Source organism: Helicoverpa zea, chromosome 19, assembly GCF_022581195.2.
Source record: "Helicoverpa zea isolate HzStark_Cry1AcR chromosome 19, ilHelZeax1.1, whole genome shotgun sequence".
Classification (NCBI taxonomy): domain Eukaryota; kingdom Metazoa; phylum Arthropoda; class Insecta; order Lepidoptera; family Noctuidae; genus Helicoverpa; species Helicoverpa zea.
In genome coordinates this window covers 9,640,348-9,654,592 of record NC_061470.1, presented here as the reverse complement: position 1 = coordinate 9,654,592, position 14,245 = coordinate 9,640,348, and the positions used below count along the sequence as shown (strand labels likewise).

The 14,245-nt window shown below is 35.5% G+C and overlaps 1 protein-coding gene and 1 pseudogene across 3 annotated transcripts in view; one reads left to right on the top strand and one right to left on the bottom strand.

Annotated features, from left to right (window-relative positions):
- LOC124639328 (uncharacterized protein CG3556) overlaps nt 1-14,245 on the bottom strand; it is a 97,983-nt gene that overhangs the window by 36,762 nt on the left and 46,976 nt on the right. Inside the window, exon 1 of one of the 3 annotated variants that reach the window (XM_047176634.1) lies at nt 4,723-4,849. The exons of the other annotated variants lie outside the window; for them this stretch is intronic. The gene's annotated coding sequence lies outside the window, so the exon portion shown is untranslated. Of the gene's footprint in view, nt 1-4,722; nt 4,850-14,245 lie in introns of those variants that run through there. 3 annotated transcript variants of the gene reach the window in all.
- On the top strand, nt 11,379-12,156 carry LOC124639332 (annotated as a pseudogene).

The window sequence follows — 14,245 nt, the reverse complement described above, 5'->3', positions numbered from 1 at the left end:
GTACTGTGGCTTTAGCTCTGAATACAAGTCAGAGTGTTATCAGTCGACTTTGGACACGTTACCGAAGCACTGGTACCGTAGCTGAGCGCCATGGAGGACGGTATCGCTGCACCACACGGAGACAAGACCGATACATTCAAATCTTAACTCGAAGAGCTCCAACAATAACCGCCATGATGTTAGCCGTGAGGCTTCATCACTCTTCAGGGAACTTAATTAGCGACCAAACAGTCAGAAACCGCTTGCATGAAGTGAACCTTCATTCCCGAAGACCGCTACGGGTACCACCTATAGCAATGCACAATCGTAGGATTCGATATCAATGGGCTCTTGAACACAGAAATTGGGCAGAAGAACAATGGCGTTTCGTGTGCTTTTCTGATGAGTCTCGTTTTGGTATGAGACCGGATACAAGACGTATACGACACTGGAGAACCCCTGGACGCCAACAGCGATTAAAATCCTGCCAGGAAGTCCATCCTTATAGTGGTGGAACCATCATGGTATGGGCGGGTATTTGGATCGGCGGAAGAACTGAGTTGATTTGGATCAGAAGCAACCTCAACGCTCAAATTTATGCTGAGACGATTGTATCAGACGTCATCGTTCCTCTACAAGTGCAAATCGGTCCCTTATTTCAGTTAATGCATGATAATGCACGACCGCACACCGCAAGAGTTGTAAGACAGACTCTCGCGGCAGCTAACATCAATGTCCTGCCCTGGCCTGCTCAGTCGCCAGACTTGAACCCGATTGAGCATGCATGGGATATGCTACAGAGAAGAGCTCTGCCGAATATGGAGGGTATCCAGTCGCAAGAAGACCTTTTTTTGTTGTTGCAACGAACATGGGCGGCCATTCCACATCGTGATTTGGATGAACTCATTTTGAGTATGCCAAACCGATGTTCTTGTGTTGTTAGTGTTCGCGGTAGAAACACGGATTATTAATTGTTTAAGTTACCCAATAAACTTTTAAAGAAAACTGTTATTTCAGTCTTTTTTTTCGAACTTTTGTGTTAGTGTTTCAAATGTCAAAAATCCCTTTATTAGGAAAATGGCAAATTTCTTTATTAGTGCAAAGGTGACTTGGTTTATCGTTACTGTGACAAACGAAAACACTTTATTTGATGAATCCTTAAAGAAAATTTTAATTAATATCAATCAGGAGAAAAGTTATTGCAAAAATATATGTTGATCCCTAGACACTTTTGATGTGTGTAGAAGGTATTGAATCCGTACTTACCTACTTTATGTAAGGCATTCCATAATAAAGTTATGTAGTTTTCTTTCTTCATCTTTTAATACAATACGTACTTTAGATGTGTAAAGGTTTATTTGGTTTATAAATATCACATAGACCAAACGATTTTCTCTTAAAATATACGTCATTATTCGGATATCTGGAGTTAGAACAACATTTCTTTTATACTCTATCTGAAGTCAAATACATAGCACCTACATTGCTTGAAGCTAGTGCAACCACGGCCCGTATCAAGTGATACATAAATAAAAACTCCAACGTCCGTGTAGTGTGATTCCCAGTGGGCCCAGTCTGTCTGTAGTTACATGTTAAATGTATGTGCGTCTGTCTGGGAACGCACGAGCTGTACTGGGGGTTGCAGTGAGGGAGTGTTTTAGATGCAGATAGGTTATTTAATAGATGTAGCACTGACAGGCGGTTGATTGTGTGTATACTGGTTTAATGTATGTGTACTTTGGTAAAAGAAAATATTTATTTGATAAAAAAAAAACATATTTGTACCTTGTATGTCTTGCGCATACATACAACGTAAGTACTATTAATGAAGATCGCCTTTTAGTTTTAGTAGGTAAAAGTTAAGAACGAAAGTTTTTCACGCGACTGCCAAATGTTAATATTAATATTAAATCGTATTCGATCTCTTACATGCATAAGATTCCTATAAATTGTTACGTAGGTATTTTTTATAAGTACAGGACAGATTTACCGACCCTAGCCGTTCCCCAGCCTTAATCGGGAACTGGACAACATAGCACGGGCTGTATTTTATACCCTACATAAAAGCTAGCGATTTATTTATTCTCCAGATATTTCTCCAAAAAAATAATATCCATACACTCCAGATTTATTCGGTGGCACGCTCTGTTAAATATATACGGTATTTGTACTCGACATGAAACCTAAAACATATTTTTAAGTATTCCGTCCATACATGGTTTTAGCTCGATCCAGTGTACCTGTACCGAATGTGTAATTTAGTACTTTTTTATTACACCTGTGTACATTTGCGGTCGTATACCAGGGCGACATAACTTTACAGCGATAGTCTGACTGACAACATACAAGGAGCAGCACTGTCTAACTTGTACGACCAATCAAATTGTTTACTGAGTTAACAAAAAACAAATGATTTTAAGAACAAAGAAGTTTGCTGCATTGCAATAATGTTGCAATGAAAAGATAAAGAAAAAAGTTCTCCCACGCAATAAATAGATAAAGGTACTGTGAACATAACTTCAACATTATCGTCAAACTGTAGGGAATTTTGGTATTTTTCCTTCATGATAAGAATATAAGCTGGACGTAGTAGAGATTCAGTCAGCACTTTCTAAGCGTCGACGATCGCATGGAGTGGACGAACATGTGGACGAACATATTAAAATGTCTGCAATCGATACGATAAACTTTTGACTTTTATTTGAAAACTTTACATTGTGAAGAAAGTATACATTTGGGTTAGAATCAAGTTTTTAATTCCAGCCGTATCAATTTTACAGCTTACCAATACAAAAAACAGCTTAAATCTCCTCTTACCTGTAAAAACAAAAAACACATTAGTAGAAGCAGAATCTATCAACTTAAAACAACATTTCTTGCTACATCATAATATGTAAAACATGTTTCAGTCGTACAAGATCCACAAATAAACTTAAGTACTAGGAAATCATAATTATGAAGAGTGGAAACTGAGTTGCATGTTACATAGGTAAGCTCTCAGGCGGTAGCGAGTGCAATTCTGAATCTGCACATATTAGCACAATAAAGGCGCGGCTCCACCGCGGTGCACGGAGAGGCTACGCACGTGTATTAAGCTTCGCTTTGTAAGAAAATGTATGTGGTTGTGTCCACTGCAACCCACGGAGAGGCTACGCATGAATTGACGTCATTGATACACGCGTGGCTTGCTCGAATAGGCGGTTACATAGCTCAACGCTGTCAACGTGGGTCTACGTTTCCACTGGAGTACTCGAATAAGACCCACGACTATGTACAGCTCGGTTATCGCAGAGCAGTTGTTGTAAGCGGTTACGTAGCTCAACGATGTCAGCGTGGGTCTACCCGTGCGCCGTGCCACGCTATACATAGTCGTGGGTCATATTCGTGTACTTCAGTGGAAACGTAGACCCACGTTGTCAAACAAATGAATACACGCAGCTAAAATGCGCCGCGTGTCCGTGCACAGCGTGCACTGTGGTGGAGCCGCGCCTTAAAGGTATCTCTGACTGTAGTAAGAAACTTCACGGAAATTGTTATGTTAGTGGGAATGTATAATATCATTAGAGGAATGTTCTTGGTATTTATAGGAATGTTCTTCAAACACCTGACACTTTTAAGTTTGAATGGAGAGTAATAACAAATATCCTTTCTCAGGCTCTCTTAACTATCTGAGTATCAAACAATTGGTTCAGTAGGCGTTAAAGCGCGACAGCCAGATTTATTTTCTCATTTACAATATTAGTATGAATTTTATGTTACTGATATTGCAACAGTTAACAAACTATGTTCCTAATAATATAAAAATAAGTATCTAATATGTAATGCTGCCAGCCTCTTGGGCACGCTCCCAGTCGACAGCGATGGGGACGAATTTTTTCATGCTTTTTAGTTTTAGTCTTTTTTTTTGTAATAGACTAGTTGTTCATTGAAATGTAAATATGATTAATAAGATAAAAAAGTGTCTAATTTAAAAAATATACTAAAACCATATTTCAAAAACGGAAGAAGCTCCATCATCAGGAAAGTTTTTCTTTGTGAAGTTTTGCCATGGTCGGCAGTATGAATCAACTGAAAACGAAGTGCAATGCACTGAGAATTTCTTACGCTTACTAGATTTAACTTTTGAAGGAAGTTTTTCGTTAGTCATACAGAAAATATGAACGGTTTGGTTTCATAGGTTCATAGTCAGTTATAAATAGTTTATGAAATCTTCATTATTCCAGGAATCATTTACCGAATAAACAAAGAAACATTGTTAACACAATTTAATGTAAATTAGTCGTATTTTCATTGTTTGTTATCCAGGTAACAGAATGTGTCATGTAATACGGAATGATAGAATTACCAGAGTGACATGAAAACGGACTGGTACTCATTTGCATTGCTAACGTATAAATTTCATGAACGGTCGGACACGCTTTCACATTGTTGCGCTCCTAGTACATTTTGAACAAATTACCATTACAATAAAATAAAAACATGCGTTGTTTTTTTTATAAAAATGTGTGATTTTTACCGATATGCTATATAGATTAGCTTTGTTGGCAGCATTTTATGATTGAATTGAAATAAACATACATTACAACCATTTAAATATAAAAAAGCAGTATAGGGTACAGCTAACACATTTAAGAAAATTATTAATTGAACAACCAAAAAAATCATACAAATAAAAGTAAGTGGCATGTAAGCAAGTGTTTACTTATTACCAAAATCAGCACATTTCATAAAGTTATTAAATACCTTTGAGCCAGAAGAACACTTAAAATATTTATCTTCACTTCAAGAGAAACAGTACAATCACTTAGTTCAATTGTTTACACGCACTATCTTCCATAATCACATGCACATTTATTTATATACTAATTTTTAAAATATTTTAATCACATATTGATAACAAAGTCATTAGCATATCGAACTGACAGAGGCTTTAGATTTCTTTCTTACGATAGCAATTTTAATTTTGTACTAGGTATGCAAAACATAAATACAGCTCTTTTGAAATGTAGGTAAAGTCCCGGATTTAATGAGATAAGAAGATAAAGCAAATTAAGTTTCATTAAAAGTGTGGATAAATTAACATAATGTATAATAAGTTATTTATATTTAATAATCAACTTAAAAGATTCTGCTTCATATTTTATTTTGCTTTCAAGATACTCCACAGTATGTAAAATTGATGAGATTCGAAATTGCGTCGCCGAGTGTCGCTAAGCACGAAAAGCAATCATTTTAAAACCTTTGACTGCATAAAGTAAATTCCAGATCTATTTTGTAGCCTTTCGCACAGTATTACGAAGACCAATATTGGTATTTATGTCGCAGGGATATGATAAAAACGGGGATTTGATCAATTCTCTAAGGGATTTGATCAAATCACGGAGGATGTTAAAATAACAACACGATTTTATCTTTTCCCTAAACAAATCTAGTGAATTGAACAAATCCCTAAACTGGTTCAGTGAAATGACAAAAAACATCAGTTCTTGTCTTGCGCCTGTAAGAAATTCCTTTATGTAATTCACGATGCCACAAATCAGCTACATGTTTTAATAAGTGATTATTATAAATAGGCATATCATACGCAACTAAATTTTTTTAATTTTTAAAGAAATTTTTGTTCATTCTTTAAAAAAAATATATTGTTCTGAGTAATGGTGATTTTTTATATCAATATTTCCTTGTATTACACACACCTGATTATCATAATTATGTCTATCTTACCAAATAAACCTTTAAAATATCAAAGCAAAATTATTTTTGTCATTTCACTAAACCAATTTAGGGATTTGTTCTATTCACTAGATTTGTTTAGGGAAAAGATAAAATCGTGTTGTTATTTTAACATCCTCCGTGATTTGATCAAATCCCTTAGAGAATTGATCAAATCCCCGTTTTTATCATATCCCTGCGACATTTATACCATGAAAATTATAAGTAAAGAAACTGATTTTGTTCTTATTATTATTCAACTTGCTTCACATCATAATATTTTTCCTGACATGAAAAGCGATACTCCTTAAATCTCAAAGGAGAAAAACCGAGCATACATTTTCTAATAGCTAATTACGTAACTCAAACAAAAACTTCGCAGTCTTTGAAACTACGTGCAAAAAAAAACAAAACACTAACTAAAGGCGTGTGCACATTAAAAAGCGATGACGATGTATGCTCGGTGAGGTGTCCCGTCTACGCTCCGGCAGATAATCGCGTTTGATCAGCGCTCATGCGTGATAACCGCTCGGTGAGCGCATGCCTTTATACCTCGGGTTATTTTTGTACCCTGCGTATGGTAATGTACATGTTTGAATGAGGAAATTAAAAGGTTTTGATATAGAATGGCCGTATTTTATGAAATTGGAAGGTAATGGTAAGTGCTATATTCATATTAGAGTATTGTGGGCCTGAAATTTGCCAGAAAAATGTTCCGAAGTCCTCCTAAACTGAAGCACCAAGGTTCAATACTCTCAGATCACAAGCCAGAGCCAGCCGAGTGACGTCATCAAAGCTAGTAGAGTTGCTAGCATTGTCTAGTTCCATCTAACATATTAGACAAGACTGTCCGGCAGAATTCAGCAAGCAGGCCACCCGTGCACTTAATTGACAGCCGATTGACGTTTGACTCAAAGCCCCAATGCTTTTGAGACCTGTGCTCTGTTAACGCTAGCATTCAACACCCTTTAACAGCTTTCCCAAGTTCAGAGAACATTTTAAGCCTGTGTCATAGTCACAGAAACAAATAACAAAAAATTTCACAAACGTAGCTAATAAATCAACCGACCAAGTAGGTACTAGGATAACATATATTGGCACAGGTGTGCTGGCCAACCAATATAACCTCACCTGGACAGACCGCGTTCCGAAAAGGGTCTGCAAACATGGGAATACAAAAATATTTGTCCAAATATTCGCGTGTCATCAATGTAATTAAATTGTCACTTCTCTTACTGTCGACAGCTGTTTTAGGATAATTGAAGTGGCTCCTTTGATTTCTAACAGCCTAGTACGTGTAGACAGATAACTCCTGAGTTGAGGTTAGAAATTATAAGAAGTTACTTTATAAAAAAGAGTAGCAGAAATCTAGAATTCTAGATTAATGATTTTAATATTCATTCAAATCAAACAAATCTGATTCCGATACTTCGCTAAAGTTATCATCAATCAGAAAAAATGTCATCAATCAAAAATCCGCGAGCTTGCAATCCGTAGCTATTGGATATTAATTTACATATCCATTTTATAGAGAGAAATGTCGTCATCATCAAAACGATATTTAGATTTATTTTGCAGATTAACAATGTTCGTACACATTTTCAGCTGACACCGATAAGCATTTTATTACACAAAATAATACGAATAAAGAAAGAGCTATATTTACGAAAAAAGGAATTTAAAAACCCCAGCTGCATCGTCAAACTTGCATGTTATCATTTAACTTAACCATGCAGATACAAAGTTTTAAGTACAAGCTATGCAAGACTTACAAATTGCAAGACTCGTACTTTTAAGTCAGACCAAGCGAGCAAGTCGGTAGTAAAAATACCACGACAGTTTTGTAGGGTACGCCGTTAGTCGTATTGTTGTCGTATTACAACGAAGTTTAGGTGTTTCTGAAACGCTTCTTGTCTTTTAAAGTTTCATACGGCGTAGTCTTTGAATAATTTAAAATCTACAACTTTGTATTTGTGGGCAAAGTTTGTATAAGACTTCGTTATGATGAAGTTGTGGATTTTATGTAATGTTTTTGTATTAATAAGTACACGTTTTAGCATAGATGGTAACGTTTAGGTACTTTATAATTTTCTTTTAAACATGAAGGTTTTGGGAGGTAAATTAAAATCTTGATAAAGACTATTAAACATTTGCTATATTCACATTATATTAATTTGGTGCACTTTATCAGAGTTACTTAGCTATATTAATATAAAATTTATGTAGTACCAAGTTAATTTAATTTAATCATAAAATGTAGGTATACCTCTTAAATGCAGATTGATAAAGCCCTGACAACAGCCTAACAACCAAATATTAATTTTAAAATACGTTAAGTATTTTCAGCTAATTAAAACATCCACTTTAAATATTAACATTCGGACATATGCAAAACAACGTATAAAATAAAATAGGCCACATTTTTCATCCGCAAATATCAGTGATATTAATTGGCAAACCGATAAAGGTAGAACGAGATTGCTTGATATGCATTTGCATTCATGACGAATGCAAATTTCAATCAGTGCGGTTGATTGGCAATAATCTGGCGATGTGGGTGATTCGTGCCCGTCTTGATATCAATTAATATTTCGGTTATATTGGTGAATCAGTTGTAATTTGTGAATCGTGTAATGCCATTGTTACACATACATACCATAGGTATATGCTCGTCTTTTGTTTAATTTGATGTTCGAATGAGGAATGTTTTAATTGTGTAATTTGTGTGTTCTCAGTTTAATGGGAGGGCTGTTTTAAGAGACTGGAATACATTGTGAGATAATGATTGACGTTTAAGTATGTTAATTCCTGTTTAACGGTGATTTTGATATATTTTATTAATAAAAAGTTGTTTGACTACAGTTTTGCTTTTAGATATTTTTGTATAAGCATCATCAGATAGATCCATGTGAGAGGCCTGTGCCCAGCAGTGGGACGATAAAAAGGCTGTAACAGTAACAGTATTATCAGATAGAAGGAAGGATATTTTTTTCCCAGTATTCAAACCCTATTTTAATCTCAAAGCAGAAGTTAGATGTCAATGCCAATATTTAGTAATGAGAAAATACTTAGTGTTTTCGCTATTTACAAGTTTACGCGTGAAAAATAGGCTCTATCCCTTTTCTCAACCATTTAGTAATGTCAGGCTGTTTGAAAAGGGTTTACAATTTAACCTGTAACTATTTTAAAATGCTTTTAAGGGATAGACGTGTTTTCAGTACTAACTTAATGGCAAAGTTACGACAGTGTTTTACTAGACAGTTAAAGTTTGTAAGTTAAGTATCTAATATAGTTTGTGGCAAATAAAAGTCTACAAAATTGCCTGTTACTGAAATAGCCGTTACCTTTTAAGTAACGACATGATACCTGTGAATGAAAGACAGTGACAAAATATTGTAATTAATTATCTTTCAAAATAAGCCGTTAGAATTGACTTCTACAGTTATGAACTACTTGGGACCCTCTGAGTCACCCTAAAATATCTTAAAAAAATATAAAAAAATATGCTTTCTTTTTTTACCTACAAAAATTACTAAGATATTTTGTTGCCGTAAGTACTAAGCATTATCATTACCTATAGTATCCACCCCTCTCCCCTCCACTAGATGTTCTTATCCTGGCAATATCCAAAGGCGTGCAATTCCCCCAGTCTGTCTCCTGCCAGCGTCTGTCTCCTTGCTTGCTGTCACGAACAGATGGCTCGTCTAGTTATAAATCCAGCTGTGAGGGGTTACGTTCATACCTTATGTAGGCTTTCTTCGGTACTAATATTATTTATTGGGAATTTGTGTTTATTTATTAAGTTGTATATGTGTTATTTTTTAAACGATTGTCCAAAAAAGAGAAATAAATTTTGTGGGGAGTGCAGTAGTTTCTTCAGGACGTGAGTTAAATTACGGGAATAGAAAATAGACAATAGTCACCTACTGAGAGAACTCAGAACTCATATTATAGAAGAATTGATTAAGTACATGAAAATAAAATGTATGAGTTCGGTTATATCGCGTTTCCAAGAGAATTCTTCAAAAGTAAGGGAACGAACATAGGATAGTTTTTATATCCTATGTTCTTTCTCAAGTTCAACTCTATCTCTGCCAAATTTTATTAAAACAGTTCAGTGGTTTAGACGTGAAAGCGTAGCAGACAGACAGACAGACAGAGTTACTTTCGCATTTATAATATTAGTAGGGATTAAGTAAGATTCCTGAATTGCATCCTTTTAACGACGACACCAAAACTACTCAAAAATGATGTTTTAGCTAACCACAAATCTTTAACGACCAATCGCATTAAAACCAAGCCTTCATATCACAATAAGCACCTACAACTCATAAAACAATACTCCGAACACAATTCACTCGCTTATCGAAATTGCAACACCACATTAAATAATTAATTAATAAGTAACGGTCATTGAATCGAACAGTATTCAAATATGAATTCACCTTTATTTAGCCAACATGGCCGCCGTATCACAATAGCAATCCCATTAGCCATTAATTTGTCAGTCGTGTTACCAGTCAGCAAATATCGAGTGAATTCAAAACGATTATTTGATCGATTGAAAAGTTTATTACGCCTATTCGATTCTAGGTAGGACGTTGTTGTGTAGAAAAGAGTAATGAAGTTGTCTATATCATTTCTTATTTAATGAATATTCTTCCAACAGTAAAAAATCAGGTCAGACAATATTTTATTCAAAAACAAATGAGCACCATAGCTGCTCTGAATGTCAACGATCGATTTTCGATTGGAATTTAATGAAAACAAAGTAAACTTCAAAAATAGTAGAATCTTCAACATTTTACTATAAAAAATGCTGTTTTTGATCAACCTTATACATACACAACTTTCATTCATTACTTTTTAAAACTACTCTTAGTGATGACGTAACATATAAAAAACAATTTGAATTTTCAGTTAATTTACTTAAAGTAATCAAGGGCAGTCTAAAAGAGGTACAGTTGAGTTGGTCGTGGAAGACTAATAAAAAACCTCACCACTCGACTCTTCTACTTTATTATACTGGCCGATAATGAGCTCTCCGACTATATTGGACTAGGAAAAACGGGGAAAAACCTCTCTCCCACTTGAAAACGTCTGTTTAAGTTATAAGATAGAGCACTAATTAAAAACGTTATTCTTTCTTTTTTCTAGATAGATTTTATTTTTTTGTGAGCTGTATTTTGTTAGAAGTGAACTTCAGTTTCTTCAAAGCCAATAATTTACACGGCTTTAAAAATATTAATGAATCGCAAACGAAGACCCTTATTTTCTGCTTAAAGAACAGATTATCATAAAACTAGTTTTCGCCCCGGTTTCCCAGTGAAATACTCCCCGCATCCCAATCTGTGTACCAAAAATTTTAATCGATTCAATAGTTTTGACGGGAAAGTGCGACAGAAAAACAGTGTGAAATACACTCACATTTATAATATTATTAGCAAGGATTATGCAACCAAAATCTTCCCTAGAGATACGTCTGATGATGCCACGCGGAGTGCATAATCAACAAACACTGCTAGCTATCTAAATACAGGACAATATACTTTTAAACACACATCAAACAAAACAGTCATAATGCATCTCCGTTATCTTCATTTGATAACAGATTATTATGTAACATCAAGTATAAATAACTCCACTCTTCACAACTGAAGAAACATTGTATTTAGAACCATTCACAAATGAGTTTCGATAGCAAAGTTGTGTGGTGACCGGCGGGAGTTCAGGCATCGGTGCAGCCACTGCAATAGCATTTGCCAAGGAAGGTGCAAAACTAGCCATCGTAGGCCGAAATGAAGCCAGACTAAACAAAGTCAAAGAAGAATGCCTGAAACATGGAGCCGAAACCCTCGTCATCAAAGCAGATGTGGCTAAAGACGAAGAAGCAAGTAATATTGTCAAGAAAACCATTGATCATTATTCTAAACTGGATGTTTTGGTCAACAATGCAGGTATTGTAGTCGCTGGTGGGCTACTTGGAGGAGAAGTAATGAAGACCTATGATGCTGTGATGAATGTTAACCTAAGAGCCGTTGTGAATATCACCACCTGTGCTGTGCCGTATCTGGTAAGTTCCAAAGGCAACATCGTTAATATTTCGAGTACTTCAGCAACGATATTCGATACATCGATGCTAGCATATTCCACATCAAAAGCTGGATTGGAACACTTTTCGAAAATAGCTGCTTTGGAATTGGGGCCTTCTGGAGTTCGAGTGAACATCGTTAGTCCTGGACCAGTCCCGACTGATATCTTGGAAAGTGCTGGAATGCCTGACCTGTTTGAGGAATGGGCTAAGGATTGCCCGTTACGGAAAGTGGCGTACCCAGAGGAAGTAGCTGACCTGATTCTGTTCTTAGCCAGTAGTAAAGCTAAGAGTATCACTGGTGCCAACTTCACTATTGATAATGGTGAAGAAGTTAAAGGTTATTCGTAACAGGAATATTTTTTTGTAGGTACTGCTGATAATTTATAATTTTTGTTTGTTTTGTAAAATGTTAAGGTGTCTACACACCAAAGCCGCAGATGCCGGCGGCACAGCCCGGCGGCCCAACCCGCCGGCCGTATTTTGTACAATCATGCGGCATGATTGAACAAAATACGGCCGGCGGCTTGGGCCGCCGGGCTGTGCCGCCGGCATCAGCGGCTTTGGTGTGTAGACACCATTAAGCATTATCAAAGCATAGTCGGTCATAATAATTGTCGGTAATTGCTAATCATTATAAAGTTAATAACGATTTTTAAAGGTGTTCTATTTTATTCTAAAAAAACACAAAATAATTCGTCACGACTTAATTGGTATGCAGAGAGTTTTATTAACACCATTACTATCACTGTGTTTGGATGTATTACGTTATCATTTTACAGCATAATGTGCCAAAACACTAGTAAACTAATTATAATCTTATGATGAACGTATCTAGTAATAACTTTGTCAATATAGGGATTAAAACTGCAATGTACATTTTAAATTTCTTATTACTTTTATTGGTAGATTACTCAACGGTATAAAGACAAACTTTCAGATATTACTTTAGCGCTACAGCGTCTAAAAGGATAACACATTCATATAATTGGAATAGAATATAAATAAAGTTACTTTATTGGGTATTTAATTTCTACATAGATGAAAACAGAAAAATTTTGAAACATTTTGTGACAAAAAATCACCGAGTTCAATTTGTATTCATAAAAGTTTAATTAAGTCACACTCAGTTAACGGGGACAACTTTAAAATTTAAATAAATTCAGTAGTAAAGTACTAGGAGGGCATAGAAACGAAGGAATAGATTAACTCGACCGCTCGTTGGATATTTCGCTTCGGTACTTGGTAAACCGTTTTGATGCCCCAACAATTTATTCTGTGGCAATGCTAATGAGGTGTTTTAAACCTCTTACAGTTTTGTCATTCCTGGTACCTACTAATTTGCAACGTACTAATTTGGAGGTAAAAAGTTTTGTTTAAGAAAAAACCACTGGGTGGATTTTTAGCATTATTGTCTGAGCTTTTTATATATTTTGATATTTTTTGTTTAACTTATTGATCAGTTGCAATTACAATAAATGAAAGGTCCACTGAGAATTGAGATAAATCTGTAGGAAAGCACCATATACAATGGTAAGTTAAAAATAAATAACAACTCAATACTACCTCAACATAGGTACAGTAACACAAAGAGTATAAAAATGAAATTAACGGCCGAATTGTGGGCACTCACAAAAATGTTTGGAGTCATGCTCAACTAAAAGGGTAGGCCGAGAGAGGTCTGTGCAAAAATTACAAACGAAATATTTCGGACGTCGAAGGCATGACGAAAAAGTTTCCACAATGGAAAATTGGGACGAAACGAACTGGCAACCATCAAGATATTCTTTTTGTGAAACCGCCCATGATTATTTGGAACTTTTGGCGCTACTGTCAAAATACAATTTAAAAAAGAATGAAAAAAATATTTTGCAAAAAAAGGGTATGTATATAAATGTACTTTCTAAGTATATCTTGGACACCAATGGCTGACAAAAAGGTGAAGGAAAATATCTTGAAAAAACCTGGACGATATAGTCTGAAATCACCAACCCGCATTGAGCAAGCGTGGTGATTAAAGCTCAATCCTTCTCCGTGTGAGAGGAGGCCTGTGCCCAACAGTGGGACGATAAAAAGGCTGTGACCGTGACAGTAAATGTGTAGTTGCTTCTACATAGACAAATGCTCAGTTTTTTAAGTGTATTCAGTTAAGTGTTTTCCTAGTATTCTCAGCATATGCATATAACTAGGTACCTCTACATAGGTACTCCTAGAATGATGCACACCCAATAAGTTCCAAGTCGTTAATTAAGGACCTTACAGAGTTTGTAACTTGCTCCATTCCAGCAAAGTCCATCTCTCTCTAGTACTTAATAGTACACGAACCAGCGTAGTTTAAATTCCGCACTGATTTCACAGCAGAACAAAGAAACTAATATATAGTAGAAAAGAGCTTTTGTTAGACTATAATAGAATGCTTGTTAGTTGATTTAATAAGTAGCTAGCTTTGTCTAAATGGTATAA